The sequence below is a fragment of the Vulpes lagopus genome, chromosome 12, assembly GCF_018345385.1.
Source record: "Vulpes lagopus strain Blue_001 chromosome 12, ASM1834538v1, whole genome shotgun sequence".
Taxonomy (NCBI): Eukaryota; Metazoa; Chordata; class Mammalia; order Carnivora; family Canidae; genus Vulpes; species Vulpes lagopus.
In genome coordinates this window covers 70,386,182-70,412,010 of record NC_054835.1, presented here as the reverse complement: position 1 = coordinate 70,412,010, position 25,829 = coordinate 70,386,182, and the positions used below count along the sequence as shown (strand labels likewise).

The 25,829-nt window shown below is 40.5% G+C and overlaps 1 protein-coding gene and 1 pseudogene across 6 annotated transcripts in view; one reads left to right on the top strand and one right to left on the bottom strand.

Annotated features, from left to right (window-relative positions):
• CRACD (capping protein inhibiting regulator of actin dynamics) overlaps nt 1-25,829 on the bottom strand; it is a 277,301-nt gene that overhangs the window by 222,791 nt on the left and 28,681 nt on the right. The gene's annotated exons all lie outside the window — the stretch shown is intronic.
• On the top strand, nt 275-872 carry LOC121472980 (annotated as a pseudogene).

Genomic DNA, 25,829 nt, shown 5'->3' with positions numbered 1-25,829 from the left:
GTGCTCACCTTTGAACCAATCAACCATGATCCCATCATTGGGTCAGCTTTAACAATAAGTAGGTGGATGACTGGGTATAAGCGGTGATCCTAGAAAAGGGGTGTGAGGCAAATGACCCTGCAACAGTCTGTTACAACTTCCCTGAACCCTGCATTTCCCTTGTCATTATAGTCATCACATGTGAATGTAACTAACTCATTTAAAGTATACATTCCAGCATCTTCTTCCTGACTGGTCTTCGGCGCTTATTCTCTTCAGTGCTGCTGATAACAAGATGTCTTCAGGAAATGCCAAAATTGGGCATCCTGCTCCCAACTTCAAAGCCACGGCTGTTATGCCAGATGGCCAGTTCAAAGACCTCAGCCTGTCTGACTACAAAGGAAAATACATCGTATTCTTCTTTCATCCTCTTGACTTCACCTCGGTGTGCCCCACGGAGATCATTGCTTTCTGTGACAGGGCAGAAGAATTTAAGAAACGCAACTGTCAAGTGATTGGTGCTTCTGTGGATTCTCATTTCTGTCACCTGGCATGAAACAAGGAGGACTGGGACCTATGAACATTCCCTTGGTATCAGACCCCAAGCATACCACTGCTCAGGACTATGGAGTCTTAAAGGCTGATGAAGGCATCTTGTTCAGGGGCCTCTTTATCATTGATAAAGGTATCCTTTGGCAGATCACTGTAAATGACCTTCCTGTTGGTCACTCTGTGGATGAGACTCTGCAACTGGTTCAGGCCTTCCAGTTCACTGACAAGCATGGGGAATTGTGCCCAGCTGGCTGGAAGCCTGGCAGTGATACCATAAAGCCTGATGTCCAGAAGAGCAAAGAATATTTCTCTAAGCAGAAGTGAGCGCCTCGCCATTTTAGGGCCGGGCTGTAGTGGGCATCCATGAAAACAGAATCTTTTTTTGTACTACTGTCATGCTTAAAACAAGACTTTAGACTCTGTGCAGATGTGGTATGGGACAAGACAGGCCTTTCCTGCAGGGTTTGGGGAGGCCAGCCTTTCTTCCTCTGGAGAGAATGGTCTGAGCTGTGCTATGGGGCAGGCCAACTGATGTGTACAGTAGCAGGGCATCACTTTTGATCTTTTGTTGTTTCTATTAAACTTTAACGGAGAAAAAAAAAGTATACCTTCCAGATTACTACATAAACTCAAGGAAGGGAGAATGTGTGTCTCTACTCAATCCCCTCACCAGAGTAGTTTCTGGCACATAGGTGCCGTTCAATGTATTTCTGTTAAATAAATGAAACCATTTTTAAATAAAATTTTCAAGTGAAGATATATAGTAAATGTAAAACTTCTCATCAAGAACTTTTTTATACAAATTAAGGATAACTTGAAACTCAGCCCATGAAATAAAACCTTCTCCTTTATAGGTAAGTACTTGAAGCAATTCAACTGGGAACCCAGTGTTGCAGACCATAAAATCCTGTAATATTCTCACCAAAATGACTTTGTCTGAATGATTCTTATACACACACCGGCTAGGTTCCCTACAGGAAATAATGCCCATAGGTGGCAACTTAACAGCAGACATTCTATCAAGAAAAGTGATAGGGCTCAGAAAAAAAATCTGCAAAGTGAACCCTCCGGTAACAAAAGCAGCAACAGAGCAGAGAGGGAGAGGGAAGCATCATGTTTACTGCTAACAAAAGGCAGGATAAGAAGCTCTGTGGCTGGAGCAATACAGCTCCTTTCACTTAAAGACTGACCCAATTTATCCGGCACATGAAATCCTACTTCAAATTAAGGTAGGAGATTTTTAAGGCATGTACATTTGTACTCCTAAACTTATACCAGGCATTCTAAGTGTTGCACTCTCCTTGTTGCACTAAACACTAATTCATTTATTCTTCACAACTAAAGGAAAATCTCTCTAATTTATAAGTAAACAGGCTGAGGTACAATACTGTGAAAGAATAAGGATAACTTGGCCAGAATCTGTTCTCTGAGGTGTATCCATATATGTAAACTCAAGTGAAAAACTAATAAGTTATATTTGTACACCCCTTACAAAAGCACTTCCACATGCAGTACTTGTTCAATTATTATTATGCTTGCTTTAAGTAAGATGAGGCAATGCTCAGAGGAGGTAACCTGGCATGAATCAGTTTGGCTAGAAATGGCCAAAACAATATTTTAACCTAGGCCTTTAATGCCAAACCTACGATTCTATCCATTGTCCAAAAAGTCACAAGATAATGTTGGCAAAAGTATTTCTTAAGCTTACAATTAATGCAAGTTATTGTTTCATTCTGAATGTGTAGCTAGTCTGTGTAAATACTGACCAATCGCTTACACTCCTGCTACATTATCTATGTGCTATTAGACAAGATATTTATTTATTTATTTAATAAGATTTTATTTATTTATTCATGAGAAACAGAGAGAGAGGCAGAGACACAGGCAGAGGGAGAAACAGGCTCCCTGTGGGGAGCCCACACCCTGAACCAAAAGGGAGACGCTCAACCGTTGAGCCACCCAGGCGTCCCAGCAAGATACTTATTTAGCTTCTTTTGACCTTTAGTTTCTTCATCTATAGAACAAGCACAATAATATCAACTGCCTAGGGTTGTCATAAGGGCTAAATGAGAGGAAAGCTTTGGGATTCAATGAGGGACAAACAGGATTCCTTTGTCTTGGAGGAGTGCCATCCACAGACACAGAGCTATCAACAGATCACTTCAATAAAAGTGGTTAAGAGAAAGGGATGCATAATGTGTGGGAACAAATCTAAACTTTGTTTTGAAGTACACATAGAAATTAGCAAGGACAAAAGGAGCAAAACAAGGAAAGGCATGGAAACATGAAAGTGCAAGTACTGCTCCAGGAACTCTAAAAATGTGGCATTACTGGAAGGTAAAGTGGACAAAGATTATCAAGAAACGGGTCTGGAGAGGTAGAGGAGCTGGATCATGCTAAAGAGTTTGGGTTTTATTCTGTTAGCCACTGAAGAATTTTAGGGACTGTGACATGGCAACAGGTTTGAATATTCGGTATGGCTACCCAGGGAAGGACGGATTTAAGAAAAACAAAATTTTAGAGAAAAAGCAGAAAGGCAGGATGAGAGCCTGAATTAATAACGCAGTAGCAGAGAGGAGAGACACAGGAGAAGCAGTTAGGAGATAAAATCAGCATAATTTGCTAAACAATTAGGTAGGGAAGGAAGTGACCAAAAGAGAAACAGGTAGGGACACCTGGGTGTCTCAGGCAGTTAAGCATCTGACTCTTCATTTTGGCTCAGCTCATGATGTCAGGGTCCTGGGATTGGGATCTGTGCTCAGCAGGGAGCCTGCTGAAGATTCTCTCTCTTTCTCTCTCTCTCTCCCTCTGCCCCTCCCCATACACACACACACACACACACACACACACACTCAAATAAATAAATAAATCTTTAAGAAATAATACATAAAAAATTCTTAAAAGCTTTTTTTAGGGCAGCCCAGGTGGCTCAGCGGTTTAGTGCCGCCTTCAGCGGTTTAGCACCTCCAGGGTTTGATCCTGGAGACCGGCGATCAAGTCCCATGTCGGGTTCCCTGCATGGAGCTTGCTTCTCCCTCTGCCTGTGTCTCTGCCTCTCTCTCTCTGTCTCTCATGAATAAATAAATAAAATCATTAAAAAAAAATTTAAAAAGCTTTTTTAAAAAAATAGAGAAACATGTAGGTCTACAAAGATGTTCACACTTCTGGCTGAGTGACTTCAGGTTTTAAAAAGGCATTGGGGGGCAGCCCGGGTGGCTCAGCGGTTTAGCGCTGCCTTCAGCCCAGGGCCTGATTCTGGAGACCTAGGATCGAGTCCCACGTCAGGCTCCCTGCATGGAGCCTGCTTCTCCCTCTGCCTGTGTCTCTGCCTCTCTCTCTCTGTGTCTCCCATGAATAAATAAATAAAATCTTTAAAAATAAATAAATAAAAAATAATAATAAAAAGGCATTGGGGTAAGTTTGATGTGAAGTGAATTCTACGATGTCTGTCAAGCATCAGGATGAAGGAGAGTAAAGTTAGGGGAAAGGTAGAGATGGATTACACATTTGACAGCCACAAGCATGGAGGTGACAGTTAACACCTCAAAAATAAATGGAGCATGTAGAAGAGAGTTTTAGAAGGAACTCTGAAAAACTGAAACATTAGAGGGGTGGACAGAGGGGTTAGGGGTAAAACCAGGGCAGTGCTGCAGGGGAAGGAGTGGCAAAAAACATGGGAAGGATCCAAGAAACCTGGTAATAAAGCATTTCACTGTATGCCAATGGCCAACAGTGTCCTTGCAACAAAGATGTTCAGTTAGGAAAAGATCAAAAAAGTGTCCATTCCATGTATCAGTGCCAAAATCACCAGTGAGCCTTCCAAAGGGAAAAAAGAGACAGAGAGCATTTTTGTGGAGTGTTAGGAGCCATTACCCAATTACTGTGGTAGGGAAGTAAACAGAAGGCAAAAAAGTAGAGCTTGGTGTAGGCTTTCTTGTCAAATGTGCCTGCCTGAGGATAGAAGGAAAATGTTCAAAGTGGTTCTAGAATCAAAGCGCTGAAGTCAATAATTGGACCACATGCAATTCACCAACTGTACCTGCCAAAAGCCACAATGGAGAAACTCACATGTTGGGAAAGCGATGTGACTGGACAGCTCCTGACTGCTGTGGAAATCACTTAAGTGGGCAGAGAAGAGGAGAAAAGTAGGAGGGAGCACAGGACACGGATATATTGTGGGGGGATTCTGGGGCATGTGGTCCATAGTGCCCTCTTCGGGGTCTTGTCTTCCAGGAAACCAAAATGTCATCACATTCCAAAATAGGCCAAGGAGACTCTAAACAGAGCTTTGGACCGTTGGTTAAGTGTGAGTAAAAACATTCAACATTATCAGAAAGGAAGAATTGGAGTCTTTCTTAACATTCACTCCCAGCCGTCCCCTGCCATTCCCAGGTCCCTCCCAGAATTCAGAGTTGCTGGGGTCGGCCTGTTTAATACTCAGGTCTTTGCTCAGGCCTCCAGGAGCAATACAACAGGCCACTTCCCTTTCTGTAAGGGAAAGGTCACATCTCCATCTGCAAAGACAGCCATTCCTCTAACCTGTTTCCTTCTCCTAGCAATCTGTATGCAAGAAGAAATTTGATGACTACTACAGAATAGTAAGTAATAATATATTTGGAGAACAGAAGAACCGGAGGTAAGAATGGAATCAAATTTAAAACCAAGAAAATTACAAGAGAAATTATGTCATGAAAAAACATATTTAAAACAAAAAAACAAGCAAACAAAAACTCTTGCTCTCAGAATCTACTCTTTAGCGTGCTATTCCTCACAGTCCTACATCTAAAAACTGCCAGTTCAAATTCTTCCTTTTTATTTTTCCCCCCTCCTTTTCTATTACATAGATCAGGGGTCAGCAACCTAGGCGAGGGAATCAAATCCAGCACACAATCTGCTTTTGTATGGCCCAGGAGCTAAGTATGGTTTTTATATTTTTAGGGGTTATAACAAACAAGTAAAACCAAAGTAGAATAGTAGAATATTCAAGAGATCCCATGTGGCCTGGGAAGCCTAAAACACTTACTTTCTGGTACATTACAAAAAAGGCTCTCAACTCCTGTTATAGATGAAAACTATGGTCCCCAGCAAGGCAGAGGCTTTCTTTAGGGCACACAGCTGATTAGCAGGAGAGCTTATACAATTGTTTCCTTGGCCCAGGGAGCTCTCTCAACCACCACACTTAGTGCTGATATGACCATCAGCCAAATACAGACTGGCAGTAATTCCCACTTGAAGGTAAAAAGGGAGTTGTTAAGGGTATTCATGAGAGCCACATAAATAAACTAAATAAATACTACTACTAATTTTTCAAGAACTCCTAGGTGAGTAGTATCAAATGGGAGGAAAATATTTAGTGATGGGCAACACATCTCTCAGACTCTCCATGTCCACTCTCCTCTCTTTTTTTTTTTTAAAGATTTATTTATTCATTCATTCATTCATTCATGATAGATATAGAGAGAGAAAAAGAGAGGCAGAGACAGGGAGAAGCAGGCTCCATGCCGGAAGCCCGGGGCTTCACATGGGACTCGACATGGGACTCGATCCTGTGACTCCAGGATCACTCCCTGGGCCAAAGGCAGGCGCCAAACCGCTGAGCCACCCAGGGATCCCCTCTTCTCTTCCTCTTAAAGTGCCTCCTAAAATCTAATCTCCTGTCACCTGTGTAAAGGTGTTTGTAGAGAAGGTATGTCTGGAACTATGCCTTGTTCTTGGCCAAGAAAGCATCAGCACTCCACTCCACTCTACCCACCCCCATTCTCATATAAAACCTAGCTGAACAGCTATGTGGCAATCCATAGGCATCAGCTGCTGTGTAGTTTAAACGCAATTCAGGTCAAAATGTTTCTCTTTCAATACATTACACAGTTTCATCATATGTAAACCATTCACTCAACCTTTCAAGTTATGCGTAATAATCAAAACTCACCTCAAAACTTCCAAGGAAAACTCAAACGGTAATACTTCCTGCATAAAACTTTCCATACTAACAAACAGACTATTTTCTATTGTAGCTCTCTATTCTGAATGACCATTCATACAGAACTCCTCTGTGGCAGACATTTAATTTCATTCGCTAATAAGTACTGATATTTTGTCTGTCTTTATAAATCCTAATATATCGCCAGTCATCTCATCAAACATATCTCATCGCCCATGGCCTCGTTCTGTCCTGAAGCCAGTAGAGCTGGCCCTGATGCTAATAGTACTATGAACATTGTCATAAATATCCTAAAAGGCAAGAAGCCAAGAAAAGAGGATAAATGCAAGTTTCATAGTATTATTTTAATAGATTTTAGAAAATCTAGTCCAGTTTTTTCACAGAAATACTGGGACATATTCAAAAATAACAGAACCCATGTGTAATGTTTTAAATAAGTGTCCTCTGAATGTCCTCTTGAGGAAATGTAAGAATTTTAAAAAGAAAAGAAGAAGGAAAATGGGTGGCTCAGTGGTTTAGCACTGCCTTCAGCCTAGGGCGTGATCCTGGAGACCCAGGACCGAATCCCACATAGGGCTCCCTGCATGGAGCCTGCTTCTCCCTCTGCCTGTGTCTCTACCTCTCTCTTTGTGTGTGTCTCTCATGAATAAATAAAATATTTTAAAAAAAGAAAAGGAGATATAGAAGGAGGAAGGAACAGAGAAAAGGAGGAAAGGGTAGAGATAAAAAGAAAAATTGTGGGGCATCTCACTGGCTCAGTCGATGGAGCAGGAGATTCTTGATCTCAGGACTATAAGTTTGAGACCCACACTGGGTGTAGAGGTTACCTTAAAAAAAAAAAAGGAAAGAAAGAAAAATCCTCAGCCATGCACAGTTCCTGACTTTTCAACCCAATGTAGTTCCACAGCTTAAACTCTCTCAATTATTTTTATTATTTGTGATTGAGCTTCACCGGCCTTTTGGAGGGAAGCAGAGTGGAGGTCCTGATAATCTATTTCCTCTAATAGTACACATAGTGTGTTTCTTGGACTTCTAATAATATACTTACCTTAAAAATCTTGTTACTCGTATCTCCCTTCTGAACTGATTCATTTGTAAGTTCTGTGGATTTCTAGTAAACACATTTTTAACCAATAACCAATTTTAAAGAAAATAAACAATGGATCTAGCATGAATACAGATCCTATTTACAATATTCAAACAAATATCTCAAAGTGTTTTTCTAGTCTAAATGGAAACTACTTATTACATCAAGAAATTTAGATGGGTTTAGGGTATAGTATGATGTAGAATGTATGTATATATTCACTGTGTATTTATGTGTTTCTTCTCATAGCTCAACTTTACCCATTAATTGAAAGTTAATTTGTTACTTTTTCCATTAAGGAGAAAGAACCCCTTTGAGGTGTCTCTTTTCTTTACAAAAGTAAATTCTGCTTTGCCACTGATATATTTTTCAGATCATTATTCAACCTGCCCCCTTAACTAATAACAAATTATAAAAACCATTTCATCCTGAAAGTATTTCAGGGTGCAATATCCTCTCTAGCAAAAAAAAAAAAAAAAGATAAAATAAGGTTATTTTCCTCCTTTTGCAAAGGTTTTTTTGTCTCATCTGCTTTTGGCCGGTATCTGAGCATCACTTCTATAGTTAATTACAATAAAAGAAAAATGTTCTGACCTCCTTTATATCTCTGTAGCTCTAAGTGTAGAGAATCTATGTGCATATGCATATCCTTTGCGTCTCTAATTTTGAATGTCTTTTTTTTGTCTGTAATTTTTCTTTCTGTATCTCTCCATCTCTGTGTCTTACTCATTTGTTTATTCCTCTTGTTTCTATTTTCCACTTTCTTTATTTCCCCAACCTTTCTGGTCTACTACTTCTGACAACTCATGATGTAGGGAGAAAAACTATACATTTATAACAGTTTTCAATTTATCAAGTAGAATTTGATGTCCTCTGTTCTTGGAAGCATTGAATAAAAGTTTTGTTTTTACCAAATCCAAAAGCCTACTCATAAGCCATGTCTATTGCTACCTCCGTAACTGAGATTCCTGGCTCTTTCCCTCCAAATCCAAGCCTTTCTTTAAAGTTCATCACCGGGATCCCTGGGTGGCGCAGCGGTTTGGCGCCTGCCTTTGGCCCAGGGCGCAATCCTGGAGACCCGGGATCGAATGCCACGTCAGGCTCCCGGTGCATGGAGCCTGCTTCTCCCTCTGCCTGTGTCTCTGCCTCTCTCTCTCTCTCTCTCTCTCTCTCTCTCTGTGACTATCATAAAAATAAATAAATAAATAAATAAATAAATAAATAAATAAATAAATAAAGTTCATCACCATTTACCCAGTTGCTTACCAGAAACTGAGAAGTCATCCCTGATTTCTATTTCCCCCATGTCCCATTTCAAATCCATTAGCAGGTCCTATAGGCTCTATACCAAAACACATCCCAAATTTATCCATTTCACTGCATTCCCCTCTACCACCTTCCTCATAAAAGACACCATAGTCTTTTGCTTAGATTTCTACAGCTGTCCCTCATTAGTATCCCTGCTTCTGTTCTTGCCTTCCTTAAATCCATTCTTTACACAGCATCCAGAATGAAATTTTTAAAAATTAACCAGCTCTATGTAGGGGGATGGGTAACTGGGTGATGGGCATTAAGGAGGGCATGTGATGTAATGAGCACGGAGTGCTATATGCAGTTGATGAATAAATGAATTCTACATCTGAAACTAATGATACACTATATTCTAATTAACTGGATGTAAATAAAGTAAGATTTAAAAAACCCAGCTCATGGCCCTCTTTTGCTTAGAGCCCTCCCATGGCTTACCACTGCAATTAGCATTTAATCCAAACTCATCAAAAAACACAGGTCCAACATCATCTGGTTCCTACCAACCTTTCTGGTCTGATCTTTTTGTCCCTCCAACATATCAAGCTCCTTTCTGCCTAAGGGTCTGGGCACTGGATGCCCCTCTGCTTATAACATACACATCACAGGATGGCTGGTTCCTTATCATTCAGGTCTCAGCTTAATGTCACCTCTTTAAAGCACCCTATATTGGCCAACAATCTAAAGTATCCTCTCAAGCTATGCAATCTTAGCACTCTGTATTAAAGTTCTACAGGTGGCAGCCCAGTGGCCTAGCAGTTTAGCGCTGCCTTTGGTCCGGGGTGTGATCCTGGAGACCCAGGATCAAGTCCCACATCGGACTCCCTGAATGGAGCCTGCTTCTCCCTCTCCCTCTGCCTGTGTTTCTGCACCTCCCCCACCCCCGTGTCTGTCATAAATAAATTTAAAAATCTTTAAAAAAAAAAAAGTTCTACAGGGCCATTTTCAGATATTTCTTGTAAAACTGATGTTTTCTTTTTATGTCTTGTTCTCCCCACCAGAATGTAAACACTTCAAGAGCAGAGAACTGCTGAATCCTGTCCACTGCTATATTCCCAATACATAGAACTTACACAACTTCTAGAGAACATATATAGAACTTAGTAAGAACACCGCTGTATTCCCAAAGTTCCAAGAAAGAATTTAGTAAGCTCTCAATAAACATGTGATAATGGGGCAACCCGGGTGGCTCAGCGGTTTAACGCCGCTTTCAGCCCAGGGTGTGATCCTGGAGACCCGGGATTGAGTCCCATGTCGGGCTCCCTGCACGGGCCTGCTTCTCCCTCTGCCTGTGTCTCTGCCTCTCTCTCTCTCTCATGAATAAATATATTTAAAAAAATTTTTTAATTAAATAAATAAACATGTGATAAATGAATGGATGAACAAAAAAAATCCTACAGTCCTCCCAAAGGCCTCCCTTACCACTCTAGCCGACAACAATATTTCTCCTTTATGACTCCATAGCATTAATTTGATTCAATGTCTTGTTAAATCTATTATACTGATGCTTTACATTAACATATTATTTAACTTTCCATGATGTCATCATTATACCACAAATATTAAGCATGTACCTCCTATAGCTGAATGAATAAAGACAGGAAACAAAAACTGCTTTTATCAGAAAACCAATTAGCCCTTTTACCTGAGCATTCTATTTCAATGAGATTTTTTTTTCTAGCTGTCACCCTGCACAAGTGCCTTGATCATTAAAAATAAACGTGATACACTCTCCACAGATCACCTAGGTGGGTCTTAGGCAAAGTAATGCTAAGTACAAAATGTTGCTATCAAAGAATCTGAACAAAAGACATCATGCAGGTGTTTAATTTGATCTAAGGAAATAACTGGGATAAGAGAGAAAATGCTGTACAGATCTAATATAGCTTGAGAAATGATACACTTTAGGAATTTTTTTTTTTTTTTTAAGAAAAAGACATCTCTACTCTGAACGTATCAGTTGTCTTTGTTTAAAAAGGTGTGGTGATGGGGATCCCTGGGTAGCTCAGCATTTTGGCACCTGCTTTCGGCCCAGGGCATGGTCCTGGAGTCCCAGGATCGAGTCCCACGTTGGGCTCCCTGCATGGAGTCTGCTTTTCCCTCTGCCTGTGTCTCTGCCTCTCTCTCCCTCTTTCTGTGTATCTCATGAATAAATAAATAAAATCTGGGATCCCTGGGTGGCACAGCGGTTTGGCGCCTGCCTTTGGCCCAGGGCGTGATCCTGGAGACCCGGGATCGAATCCCACGTCGGGCTCCTGGTGCATGGAGCCTGCTTCTCCCTCTGCCTCTCTCTCTCATTCTCTCTCTCTCTCTCTCTCTCTCTCTCTTTCTCTCTGTGTGTGTGACTATCATAAATAAATAAAAAATCAAAAAAAAAATTTAAAAATAAATAAATAAATAAATAAATAAATAAATAAATAAATAAAATCTTTTAAAAAAATTTTAAAAAGGGGTGGTGTGCTGGTTGCTGACCACTAAAGGATGGGTGCTTTCTAAAATTTTTTATTTTTTAGAGAGAGGAAGGGGGAAACAGATGAAGAGGGAAAGAAAAACTTAAGCAGGTTCCACATCTTGTACAGACCTTGAGGCAGGGCTTGATCTCACAACCGTGAGATTATGATCTGAGCTGAAATCAAGAGTCAGACGCTTAACCAACTGAGCATTCCTGGGGTTCCTGGGTGGCCTCCACGGGTTGGGCATCCAACTCTTGATCTCAGCTCAGGTCTTGATCTCAGGATCATGAGTTCAAGCTCCACACTGGGCTCCATGCCATGCCTAGCAAGGAGCATGCTTAAAAGTTAAAAAAAAAAAAAAAAAAAACAAGTAGTAAATATTTTAAGTCTTACCACTTTGACTTTGCTACTGAAACTATCTGATGAGAGAAAGGCCTGTATTTTCTAACTACCTCATCTAGAAAACACCTTATTAATGAGCTGGCAAGCTACCACCATCTACCACAGCATGCACCATAATCAAGTTCAAAGGAGGTTCTATGAAAGCAGGAGCCACTCTACAGTTTATAATCAGAGAGTATCTAACAAACAAGAATCTTTAATCATCCATGTAATAACATGCGTGCATTGTAGTAACACTGCAAAAAAAAATTAAAAATTGTGTAAGACTTCTTAGGCAGAGGTGACATCGATCTTTGGACTTATACCATAGCAAGTCCTTAAGACAAGTAAAAATCTGCTGCAGTTTAATATCAGATCCAATGTTCTTTGCTGCCTACAAATAATGTATGATTTAGAATTGCTTAAACTATATCTGAGGGATAACTGGGTGATGGGCATTAAGAAGAGCACACGATGTGATGAGCATGTATGTTAACAAATTGAATTTAAATTTAAGAAAAAATCTTAAAAAACAGTATTTTATGGGCCAGATGAATGGTCATATGTCTAGCAAATGCTACCACTTGGAGGTAATTCCTTCCTGTTTTTACTATCATTTCTTTTAATGTAGTTATGAAAGGTATTTTAATTTATTTTAAGATTTTATTTATTTATTCATGAGAGACAGAGAGAGAGGCACAGGCGCAGGCAGAGGAAGAAGCAGGCCTTATCCAGGGAACCTGACATGGGACTCAATCCCGGGTCTCCAGGATCAGGCCCTGGGCTGAAGGCGGTGCTAAATCGCTGAACCACTCAGGCTGCCCATGAAAGGTATTTTAATACATTAAATACTTACCTAATAACACCAATTATAAGTCATTACAAAACAGTGCTTTGGGATCCCTGGGTGGCTCCATGGTTGAGCATCTGCCTTCTGTTCAGGGAATGATCCCGGGGTTCTGGGATGGAGTCCTGCATCAGGCTCCCCATGGGGAGCCCACGTCTTCCTCTGCCTATGTCTCTCTCTCTCTCTCTCTCTCTCTCTCTCTCTCTGTGTCTCTCATGAATAAATAAATAAAATCTTTAAACAAATAAATAAAATAATTTTAAAAGCCTCATTCCACAAATAAAATCAGAAAAGAGACATCTTAATACCTTTCAAGTCTGCTATAATCATCAGTAAACTGAAGAGAGGTCTACCCAGCCTCACTCTAAAGTTGCTTTGGGAAAACCTCCAGAGCCTGGAGTTGGATCCGGCACAATGCCTGTAAATGGCTTCCCCTGCCCTGGCAAGACTTGCTGGACTGCACATAAAAGAACCTTCCATCACCAGCCAAGTGTCTGCAGACTTCGTTTCCTGTACAGCCTGACTTCACCTGCTCAGTGTTTCTCACTCCATTCTCTGGACCTGCAGTGCCTCTGGAAGTTCCATCTGTGGATTCTTCCCTTGTAACTAAAATTATCTGCTCTTTCCCAGATCCCTCCCAGCCAGACTTTTCTGTCTCACCTTCTAGGTTGAACACACTCTAATTGTATCCAAAGTAAACCCTCTGCTCAACAAGGCTATAGACACCTTTTCCTCATATACTGCCAAAAAGGCTTAAAGGCGTAACCCTGCCCCCACCCCCAACCAGGCTTATCCTGGCCTCCCAGACCCAGTCAATGGAAACTCAAGGGGAAAGGAAACTTGGGTTCTGTTTATCAAAAAAGGAACAAAACGCTATCCTGTTCTACACCCTCTCCTAAAAGCCTAATAAAATGTAGTCAATTGGGAATTACTAGTTTATTAATCTGAATGTTAAAAATTAAGTACAAATACAAGCAATAAGAAATAAACTAACTGGGATCCCTGGGTGGCGCAGCGGTTTGGCGCCTGCCTTTGGCCCAGGGCGCGATCCTGGATACCCGGGATCGAATCCCACGTCGGGCTCCCGGTGCATGGAGCCTGCTTCTCCCTCCGCCTATGTCTCTGCCTCTCTCTCTCTCTCTCTCTCTCTGTGACTATCATAAATAAATTTAAAAAAAAAAATTAAAAAAAAAAAGAAATAAACTAACTCATTCTAATACTCTGCTACAATAATCATAGGCTCCTATTTCATTTTATTTTGTTATAAAAACAATAGAACAACAACATTAAAACTAATTCCAAAAAAGAAAGATAGAAACCTACTCATAACTCCACAACCATGAAACACCAACTACTGATTTGGAGATATTCCTTTTTCAACTCTACCAAATATATATTTATTTTTAGACCAGATCTTTCCATAGATTAGTGCCTTCGTTTATTTCTCTCCCCTTTTGATCTGACAAATTCCTACTCTCCTTTCAAAACCCAGCTCAGAGGATCCCTGGGTGGCTCAGCAGTTTGGCACCTGCCTTTGGCCCAGAGAGCGCGATCCTGGAGTCCCGGGGGTCGAGTCCTGCGTCGGGCTCCCAGCATGGAGCCTGCTTCTCCCTCTGCCTGTGTCTCTGCCTCTCTCTATATCTATCGTAAATAAAAATAAATCTTAAAAAAAAAAAAAAACAGCTCATATATGATGACTTCCCAAAATACCCCCAGGAAGAACAGCTGCCGAGCTCATCAGGCCTCACAACATTCTGTCCCTATCTCTGCTACAGCACTCCCACTGCAATATAATTCATCTGTTTTCATAACTAGTCTTCAATAAACTGTATGTTCCATGTGAGTGGAGGCCTTTCTTATTTACCCTTGTATCCCAGGACCTGATACCATCCAAGTCTATGCAAAAAAAAGAAATGAAACAACTAAGATCCAGGTGTACATATAATTTGGATTCACCTTTGTTAACTTCCTGTAATACCATAGTGTCCAGTACCCATCTTCAGCAACTGCTAGTTTCAAGAAAGGAGTCTGCTTGCATCACAATCTCTAATAAGAAGTTACTGAAAAACTAGAAAAGGACTTCCAGGAGGCTTTCTCACTGTGGTAGGTAACATGAAATCCTGTGGGAAATGAATCAAGGTATACTTCACACCCATTACACACACAGACACACACACACAGTGTATGCACACACACGCACACTGTCAGAATATGAAAGAGGCCTCCAGCATGGTGCAGAGGGCAGAACCCACCAGCATTCTTCTGTATTCAGAGATAAAACCACACCCGTTCATTATACAAATAACTCAGATGAATTATTAGAGCTGCAGCATGGTATAATTGAGAAAGAACTGAATTTAGATGCTAAACAAAGTTCAAGTTATTAGCTCTATGATCTGATTCATCAATCAACAAAATATCCTGGCATTCTGCTAGATGCTGGGAATACAGTGATAAAAGGCAGAGTCCCGACTCACAGTACTACCAGTCTGGTAGAAGAAATAGATAATAAATAGGCAACCACAGCACGGTATGGTTGGCACCATCATAGGAAATACTGAGTGCTAAGGACACATGTTGGAGGGTCAAGGAAAGATTCCTGGAGGAAGGTAGGTCCCGAAAGATTTTAACAGAGAAAAGGGGAAGGTGTAAGGAAGGGTCTTTCTAGGCAGAGGGAACAATATGATAAAGGCCCAGAGGCATCTACATAATAGGAATCTTTTTTTTTTTTTTTAATTTTTATTTATATATGTATGATAGTCACAGAGAGAGAGAGAGAGGCAGAGACACAGGCAGAGGGAGAAGCAGGCTCCATGCACCGGGAGCCCGATGTGGGATTCGATCCCGAGTCTCCAGGATCGTGCCCTGGGCCAAAGGCAGGCGCCAAACCGCTGCGCCACCCAGGGATCCCCATAATAGGAATCTTAATACCTAATAACCATATAGAGCAATTTTAAAGTTCAAATTTGATATTGAAATGGAAGGGTAAATTCCTTTGTGAATGGCCCTTAGTAAGATTATAAAACCGAACAATGAATAAAAGAGCCCTCAGCTCACGTGGAGCATACAATTAACTGAAGACTAGTGCCTTCACATGGTCTTTCCTTTTGTCTTTGTTCTAGTCTCTTCTAATAAAGACACCAGTCGTACTGAATTAGGAGCCCTCCTAAGGACTTCATTTTTGCCTTAATTACCTCTACAAGGCTCTATATCCAAATACAGTTAACATACTGAGATATTAGAGGTTAGGACTTCAACATATGAATTTAAGGAGGAAGCACCCCCCCCCCCACCAATGAGCCTTTTTTAGACATTTTCTCCTAATCATCCTTCCCTCATAAAATTTAAATATCCGTTATATCTAAAATTTTAGCTGCCCCCAAAGAAAACAATTTTTGTCCCCTTGGGGGCAACATCACCTTCACTGAGAATGTATGTTTTACTTTTCTGTTAACACTTTTTCTGAGTTTCATACATTTTTTTACAATGATTAAGTTATACTCTTTAATCAGGAAAATAGCAAACTATTTTTTTTTTAGATTTTATTTAAATTCAAGTTAGTTAGCATATAGTGTATTATTAATTTCAGGGTTAGAATTTAGTGATTCATTAGCTGCATCTAATATCCGGTGCTCCTAACATCAAGTGCCCTCCTTAATGCTCATCACCACCCCCCACTCACCTCCCTTCCAGTAACCTCAGTTCATTCCCTATACATAAGATTCTCATACAGTTTGCCTCCCTGTTTTTATTATTTTTCCTTCTCTTCCCCTAGGTCTATGTTTCCTTAAATTCCACATAGGAGTGAAATCATAGTATTTGTCTTTCTCTGACTGACTTAGATCACTTAGCATAACATCCTCTAGTTCTATCCACATCACTGCAAATGGAAAAAGAAAAAAAGATTTTATTCTTTCTGATGGCAAGTAATACTCCATTGTACATATTACATATATATACCACATCTTCTTTATCCATTCATTTGTCGATAGACTTCTGGGCTCCTTCCATAGTCTGGCTATTGTGGACATTGCTGCTATAAACATTGGGGTGCATGTGCCCCTTCAGATCACTATGTTTGTATCTTTTGGGTAAATACCGAGTAGTGCAATTGCTGGGACATATGTTAGCTCTATTTTTAACTTTTTGAAGTATCTCCATACTGTTTGTTTTGATTTTCTATTTGTTCTTCCATCTCCCATTGGCCAGTGTCCTGAAGATCTTGGTAATCTGACGCTGGCACAATAAATACTGACAAAATGGAATTAAACTCTAGAAAAAATGTTAAATGTATGGAAAACTGCTTAATAGTTGTTCCTAAGGGCTGCATTGAGAGGTCACACTGTGTACTCTCCTGCCCCCCACCCTACCCCTCTCAAAAGAGCCTCATCTCAGTGAAATCAAGATAAATGAACAAGGTCATTCACTAGGAAAGAAGTCACCAAAAGGCAGACTGAGAGAAGTGGGTGGGATGAGAGAAGAGCACACAATTCCTCACTGGCTAATTCTGTGTATACAAGTCCGAGGACTAAAAAAAAAAAAAACCAAGTCCGAAGACTTATTTATTTAAGAGCACTATGTGCTCACTTTGGCAGCACATATATATATTTAAGAGCACTAGATAGTTGGGGCATCTGGCTGGCTCAGTAGGTAGGTTCTTGATCTTGGGGTTATGAGTTCAAGTCCCATGCTGGGTGCAGAGATTACTTAAAAATAAAATCTTAAAAAAAAGTAGTTTTTTTTTAAAGATTTCATTTATTTATTAATGAGAGACATACAGAGAGAGAGAGAGAGAGAGAGGCAGAGACACAGGCAGAGGGAGAAGCAGGCTCCATGCAGGGAGTCCGACATGGGACTCTGGGACTGGATCCCAGGTCCCCAGGATCACGCCCCAGGCCAAAAGCAGCGCTAAACCGCCCCAGGCTGCCCGAGTAGTAGATAGTTAAAACATTACCTCTGAAAAGAAAAAAAAAAAAAAAAAAACCATTACCTCTGCTGCCCGGCCACCAGCAGCTGAAACCCTTAAAAGTATTTACTATAGCCTAAAGTTTGACTGCTTGCCAAAGTTACTTTAACTGCGAAAATCAAAACTATAAGAGACAGAGTTGGCTCATTTTGTGTAGATTTTAATTTGGATAAGTCACATCACGGCCACATGAAGATACAGCCACTCAGCAACGTAGATTGGGGAGGTGAGAAGGAGACTGAGAGAAAGGAGAAGGGAGAAGAGAAGAGGAGGAAAGAGAAAGAAAAGGGAAGGAAGAGAGGGAAGTAGAGGCAGAAGGCAAAAGAGAGTAGAAGGCAGGGAAAGGAACAACTGACATGAGTAATGTCAGCAATTCAGCCATCCAGTCCGTGAGTATATATGTACAGTGAGGGCTTAAGAAAGGAGATGGGAACCTGCTTTGGACTCAATTTCTATATGTACAGAAATTCTAGTGTTTAAAGGTAAATAATTTTCAAAAATTGTTTTTAAGAGTTCTTTATTCTAGATACAAATCCCTTGACAGATGATTTGCAAATTTTTTTCAGAAAAAAAAATGAACCTTTCACTGCAAATTGCAAACAAATCTTTTTTTAAGATGAGAGAGAGAGTGCACAAGCGAGCAGGAGGAGGGACAGAGAGAGAGGGAGAGAGAGAATCTCCAGCAGACTCCCTGCTGAGCTAGGAGCCCAACAAGGGGCTCAATCTCACAAGCCTGAGACCATGACTTGAGCTAACATCAAGTCAGATGCTTAACCAACTGTGTCAGCTAGGTGCACTTAAAAGTATTCTTCAAATAGCAGACCCCCTTAATAGAAGCCAAGTCCTTCCACTGGTGCTCAACTAAGGAAATAGCTAGGTGAAAAACTTCCTGTTTTGAACCAATGAAAAATGGTGATGTCCAATGGTGCACCTTCCTAAGGATTTGCAAGTATAATAGCTCCTATGTTTGTTTTGTGCCTTTCCCACAAGCTGTGTTACCTAATCCAATAAAAGACAACACCACTGTATACAATATAAATGCCCATTTTTGTAATGTGAGTATTAAAAGAAGAAGAATAAAGCCACATCAATCAAGACTTTGTGGCACTGGCATAAGAATAAACACAGAGCAATGGAATGGAATTGACAGTCCAAAAATAAACTCTCACCTTTATGGTCAATTGATTTTCAACAAGGGTGTCAAGACAATTCATTGAGGAAAAGAATAATCTTTTCAACAAATGGTGCCAGACAACTGCATATCCACATGTAAAAGACTGAAGTTGAAGCTCTACCTTCTATCATACACAAAAATTAACTAAAGTGGATCAAACACCTAAGTGTAAAAGCTAAAGCTATATAGTTCCTGGGAGAAAACACAGGAACAAATCTTTGTGACCACAATTAGGCAACGCCTTCATAACTCTGACACCAAAAGTACAAATGAAAAAAGAAAAAACAAACTGAACTATATCACAATATAAAACTTCTGTGCTTCAAAGGACACTATCAGGAGAGTGAGAAGACAACCTACACCACAGAAGAAAATATTTGCAAATCATCTGTCAAAGGACTAAAGAAGGGGCAGCCCCGGTGGTGCAGCGGTTTAGCGCCGCCTGCAGCCCGGGGCGTGATCCTGGAGACCCTGGATCGAGTCCCGCGTCGGGCTCTCTGTATGATGCCTGCTTCTCCCTCTGCCTGTGTCTCTGCCTCTCTCTCTGTCTCTATGAATAAATAAAGAAAATCTTTATAAAAAAAAAACACACAAAGGACTAAAGAATTCTTACAAAACAATTTTTGAAAACCCAAATATAAAATTACTAAAGAATCTCCATAGACATTTCTCTCCTGCAGGAAGCCTGCTTCTCCCTCCACCTATGTCTCTGCCTCTCTCTCGTATCTCTCATGAATAAATAAATAAAATCTTTAAAAAAAAAAAAAGACCAATACTAATTAGTGTGAACAAGAATATGGAGAAATCAGAACCCTCATGTACCTCTAGTGGGAATATAAAATGGTATACAGCCATTATGGAAAAAAGTCAGGTGGTTCCTCAAAACATTAAACACGATGAATCACATGGTCCAGGGACTGACTCTCAGGAATATCTCCTAGACAGAAAACATTTGCCCATACAAAAACTTGTACACAAATATTCACTGCATCTTTATTTGTAATAGCTAGAAAGTGGAAACAACCCAAACATCTATCAACTGATGAACAGATCGATACAATATGATACATTTCATGATGCAATAGTATTCAGCAAGGAAACAGAACAGAGCACTGATATATGCTACAAGGTGGATAAACCTTAAAAATAATATGCTAAGTGAAAGAGAACAGTGGTCCAAAAAAACCACATATTGTATGATTCCATTTGTATGAAATGCCCAGAATAGGTAAAACCATAGAGATAAAAAGTAAACTAAGGGATCCCTGGGTGGCTCAGCAGTTTGGCGCCCACCTTCAGCCCAGGGCGTGATCCTGGAGTCCCGGGATTGGGTCCCACATCGGTCTCCCTGCATGGAGCCTGCTTCTCCCTCTGCCTGTCTCTCTCTCTTTCTCTCTCCCTCTCTCTGGTCCTCATGAATGAAAAAATAAAAAAATAATTAAAAAATAATAAAAATTAAAAAAGGTAAACTAGTGGCTACCACGGGCTGCAGGGACAGCGTAACAAGGAATGACTGCCAAAAGTTTCTCCTTGGAGTGATGAAGATAGTCTGGAATAAGATAATAGTAATAACTAGACAATTCTGTGCACACACTGAAAACCACCAAATTGTGCTCTTTAAAAGGGTGAATATTAGGGGTGTCTGGGTGGCTCGATTTTCAGTTTTGGCTCAGGTCATGATCTCAGGGTTTGAGATTAAGCCCATGTCAGGCTCTGTGCTGGGGATGGAGCCTGCTTAAGATTCTCTTTGTTGGGATCCCTGGGTGGCGTAGCGGTTTAGCGCCTGCCTTTGGCCCAGGGCATGATCCTGGAGACCCAGGATCGATTCCCACGTCGGGCTCCCGGTGCGTGGAGCCTGCTTCTCCCTCTGCCTGTGTCTCTGCCTCTCTCTCTGTGTGTGTGCCTATCATAAATAAATAAAAATTCTAAAAAAAAAGTTAAAAAAAAAAAAAGATTCTCCTTGTCCTTCTGTCTCTCCCTCCCACATCCCATGTTCTGTCTCTTTCCCCTCCAAAAAATTTTAAGAAATAAAAAATAAGAGAGTGAATGTTATAGTATATGAATTGAATCTTTAAAAGCTAGGGATTTTTTTTATTTAAAAGGAATAAAAGTAGAAATTACATGGTGGAACATAAGCAAATTTTCTTCTCCACCCTTACTTGTTACCATACATGAAGCAAGACTTATATTGAAGCAAATAAGTCTCCATTTCCATAAACTATCTTTCATTAATGTCAACAACTTCAAATGAATTACCTTCAAGTTATAAACTACAAGGGAATACAACTGTGCTATGCTATCAAATAGAACATATCCACTCATTTACTCAGAGTTTAAATGAACACCTTTATGGAACACCTTTAAGGCAACATAGAAAGCCTTAAAAAAAATTATATATGGCGGAGGGGTGGTGCCTGGGTGGCCTAGAGGGTTAAGCATCTGCCTTTGGCTTGGGTAACAATCTCAGGGTCCTGGGATCAAGCCCTGTGTTGGACTTCTTGCTCAGTGGGGAGTCAGCTTCTCCTTCTCCTTTTGCCCCTCCCCCTGCTCATGTTCTATCAAGTAAATAAATAAAATTTTTTTAAAAATGATTTATGAGTGTCCATTTCTGGGTTCTCTTTTCTGTTCCATTAATCTATGTGTCTGTTTCTGTGCCATACTTCGCTGATGATCACAGCTTTGTAATACAGGTTGAATTCCAGTATTGTGATGACCCTGGCATTGGTTTTCTTCTTCAATATTCCTCTGGCTATTCAAGGTCTTTTCTGATTCCATACAAGTCTTAAGATTATTTGTTCCAACTCTGTGAAGAAACTCCATGGTATTTTGACAGGGATTGCACTGAATGTATAAATTGCCCTGGGTAACATTGACATTTTCACAATATTTATTTTCCAATCCATGAGCATGGAATGTTTTTCCATCTCTTTATGTCTTCCTCAATTTCTTTCAGAAGTGTTCTGTAGTTTTTAGGGTATAGATTCTTTACCTCTTTGGTTAGGTTTATTCCTAAGTATCTTATGCTTTTGGGTGCAATTGTAAATGGGACTGACTCCTTAATTTCTCTTTTTTCAGTCTCATTGTTAGTATATAGAAATGCCACTGATTTCTGTGCATTGATTTTGTATCCTGCCACATTGCTGAATCACTGTATGAGTTCTAGCAATCTTGGGGTGGAGTCTTTTGGGTTTTCTATATTCAGCATCATGTCATCTGTGAAGAGGGGGAGTTTGACTTTTTTGGGGGCCAATGTGAATGCTTTTTATTTCTTTTTGTTGTCTGACTGCTGAGGCTGGGACTCCTAGTACTATGTTGAATAGCAGTGGTGAGAGTGGACATCTCTGTCATGTTCCTGATCTTATGGGAAAGGCTCTCAGTGTTTCCCCATTGAGAATGATATTCGCTGTAGGCTTTTCATAAATGGCTTTTAAGATATTGAGGAATGTTCCCTCTACCCCTACACTTTGAAGAGTTTTAATCAGGGATGGATGCTGTATTTTGTCAAATGCTTTCTCTGCATCTATTGAGAGGATCATATGGCTTTTGTTTTTATTTTCTCTTATTGATGTGATCTATCACGTTGATTGTTTTACGAGTGTTGAAGCACACTTGCATCCCGGGGATAAATCCCACTTGGTCATGGTGAATAATCCTCTATGGTCAACGGACATTCAACAAAGCAGGAAAGAATATCCACTGGAAAAAGGACAGTGTCCTCAATAAATGGTGTTGGGAAAATTGGACAGCCACATGCAGAAGAATGAAATTGGACCATTCTCTTACACCAGACACAAAGATACACTCAAAATAGTTGAAAGATCTAAATGTGAGACAAGAATCCATCAAAATCCTAGAGGAGAACACAGGCAACAACCTTTTTGAACTTGGCCACAGCAACTTGCAAGATACATCTATGAAGTCAAGGGAAACAAAAGCAGTAAGAACTATTGGGACTTCATCAAGATAAAAAGCTTCTGCTCAGCGAAAGAAACAGTCAACAAAACTAAAAGACAACCTACAGAACAGAATATATTTGGAAATGACATATCAGATAAAGGGCTAGCATCCAAGATCTATAAAGAATTTATCAAACACTCAACACCCAAGAAACAAACAATCCAGTCATGAAATGGGCAGAAGACAGGAACAGCCATTTCTCCAAAGAAGACATACACATGGCCAACAAGCACATGAAAAAATGCTCTACATCACTTGCCATCAGGGAAATACAAATCAAAACCACAATGAAATATCACCTCATACCAGTGAGAATGGCAAAAATTAACAAGACAGGAAACAACAAATGTTGGAGAGGATGTGGAGAAAGGGGAACCCTCTTGCACTGTTGGTGGGAATGTGAACTAGTAGAGCCACTCTGGAAAACTGTGTGGAGGTTCCTCAAGAAGTTAAAAATAGAGCTACCGATGACTCAGCAATTGTAGTAGTGAAATGTAGTGAAACACCTGCACCCCAATGTTCATAGCAGCAATGTCCACAATAGCCAAACTGTGGAAAGAGCCTCAGTGTCCTGACAGTTGAACGGATAAAGAAGATGTGGTCTATATATACACATCAGATGGCTGAATATTACTCAGCCATCAGAAAAGACAAATACGCACCATTTGCTTCAAAGTGGATGGAACTGGAGGGTATTATGCTGAGTAAGTCAATCGGAGTAGGACAATCATCATATGGTTTCACTCATACGGGGAATATCAGAAATGATGAAAGGGAATACAAAAGAAAATGAGTGGGAAAAATTAGAAAGGGAGACAAACCATGAGAGACTCCTAACTCTGGGAAACAAACAAATGGTTGCAGACGGGGAGGCAGGGAGGGGGATGGGTAACTGGGTGACGAGCACCTAGGAGGGCACTTGAGTACCCTAGGAGGGATAAGCACTGGGTGTTATACTATATGTTGGCAAACTGAATTTAAATTTTAAAAATGTAAAAAAAATGATTTATGAGACTGAAAGTATAAACAAAAACAGAATTTATGTTTCTTACACTATGTACCTTAGCCAGAGTTCATACTTTATCTGGACCCAAATATTCCAATCCTGAAACTTGTTCAGAGTTAAAGGAAGAAATGCAACCTGCACTTAATCGCTACAATCACAACATATTAAGGTAGAGGAAAACAACTTAGATCATATATTGACAAGGCAAACACAATTTTAGAGGAGGAAAGTAAATACAAGATGACTGATCTGTCATTACTGTCACCAAGGAAATTCTGGTATTCATTTGTCTGCCCCTGAAGCAAAAAAGCATCCAACTGAAAAGACATTGGTTACTGTGGGCACACATTACCATTATCAGTATCTTCCTGTGAGAAATCGAGTTTTCTTTTTCTGGGTTACCCTAAGTTTATCCTAGTGCAAAAAATTTAGGAGAATAAGAGCTTTACCAAAAGAAGTAACCTCTTTGATTCTTAGAAGTTCAAATAGGGCTATGACACTAGCTATTTCAATTCAAATACTATGAAAGGGATCTAACTTTTAAAGCCTTACAAGGTCTTTCTACAAGGTAATAATTGAGAGCAAAATGTCCCACAGGCCATGCCAGACACAACACACAACTTCTGTTAGCAGGGCTTCTGCAGAGCAGCTGCCAGGTCAAAAACAAACAAACAAAAAGAGAAGAAAAACAGTTCTCTTCTTCTCAAGAACCCAAAGGTACACAAACACACATAGTATATACACACACATACACACATACTGCACAGCCCCTGGGCTGCTTCCCTCAGAATTTACCCAGCAAGCTCTGTCCTGCAACACAGGCTGGAAATGTCATAAGAGGGACCAGAAGCTAAGCAGCAGCCAAATAGTACCCTGGGAATTCTTCTAGAGAATTAGAAAAAAGAAGAAGGAGGCTGCCTGGCTGGCCCAGCAGTTTAGCACCACCTTTGACCCAGGGCATGATCCTAGAGATCCGGGATCAAGTCCCACATCGGGCTCCCTGCATGGAGCCTGCTTCTCCCTCTGCCTATGCCTATGTCTCTGCCTCTCTCTCTCTCTCTGTCTCTCATGAATGAATAAATAAAATCTTTAAAAAAAGAAAAAAAGAAAAAGGAAGAGAGCAGTGTGGCTAGGTAGGTCAGGAAAGAATTCACAGGTGGTGTTATAGCCATGGAAATGGGCAAGGAACTGGAAAGGGAGAGAGGAAGGGCTGGCAGGCAAAGTGGAAGTGGATTAAAGGCACGGAATCAAGAGGGAAGGACATATGCACAGAGGGAAGGGAGATACCTGGACCCACAGAGTCTAGGGTGAGGAGAGAGTGGTGGGTGAGGACTTGGAACAGACATGGAGTTGGAACCAGAAAGCAGAGGGCCTTAGTCCAAGCTAAGGACTCTGCTAATTTCTCCTTTCTGTGTAGATTAAGGGAGTCACTGTTGGTTCCTGAACATCTGAGTCTCAATTTCCTTACCTGCAAAATGAAAGTTTAGGATGAAAAAAATAGCTATTAACTAATAATAGTTTCATAAGTTGCTTACCTATTACATGTCAAGCTATATGCTGAGCTTGAACACACATTACTACATTTATTAAGCCCCTTCTACTCTCAACCTGCTATGATTACTTGAATGTCTCTCTCTAATTGATTCTAATTCCTACTTTGATCGAGTACATTCTTTTAGAGTAGGAGGAGAAAAGGACCAAAGACACAGCTTCCCTGCAGCTCCAGAATTCTGGCAGCTTTCTACTCAAGCTCCTTCTTAAACAAGATAAAGGGTCCTCTCTCTCCTTTCTTCCTCCCATAATATAAAATGTTCCCTGGTGGAAGATATCTGAGGTTAGAACAGAACAAAAGCTTGCTGGATACCTTAAAAGTAGGAAGTCTCTCATGTAATTCATCACTTTTCCCCTTCATACTCAGAAAGGGAGAAAGAGTCAGAGCTTCCTCCAGACTTCTGCTGGAATGATTTCACCAACTGGCCTTCCTAATCCTCTTCACCTGCCCAACCTCTGAACACAGAAGCACCCTGGGGCTCAATCCTTGGACCTACTCTCTTCTGGAGACACTTTCTCCCCGAGAGTCTCATCTGTTCTTGTTTTGTTGTTGTTGTTGTTCTGTTTTGTTTTTTAAGATTTTATTTAGTAACCTCCACACCCAACATGGGTCTCAAACTCACAACC